Raw genomic sequence first — 425 nt, forward strand, 5'->3', positions numbered from 1 at the left:
CGGGCCGGCGAGGCAGCCATTTCACAGTTGGCACAGAGGAGCGTGCTGTGCAGAGGACGCGGGAGGGATCCCCGGCTTCCTCAGATTAGACCACATTCTTTAGAGAAGTGAGGAAATGAGAAGCAGAAGCGCCAGCACAGTGTCGAGCACATAGTAGATACATGCTCTGAGCACGTCAGCCAGTGCCAGATGTCTGCAAAGTGTGTAAAGAGGGGCCCGAACGCCGCAGTGCTCTCAGGCCCCCACAGAGGCCGGCAGCGCCACACCCACGGCGTCTCCGGAGTGCCCTCTGCTGGCCGTCCCTTCTCGCGCGCATGCGCACGTTGTGGCTGCTTCGCTTCCCGTCCTGTTTGGCCCCGGCCGCGTGCCGTCCTGAATTCCGCTGGTTGCCATAGAGACCGGTGAGCGCTGTACCCGAGCGCTGT

The sequence above is a fragment of the Propithecus coquereli genome, unplaced genomic scaffold (assembly GCF_000956105.1).
Source record: "Propithecus coquereli isolate 6110/MARCELLA unplaced genomic scaffold, Pcoq_1.0 Scaffold27, whole genome shotgun sequence".
In the NCBI taxonomy this organism is placed as follows: Eukaryota; Metazoa; Chordata; class Mammalia; order Primates; family Indriidae; genus Propithecus; species Propithecus coquereli.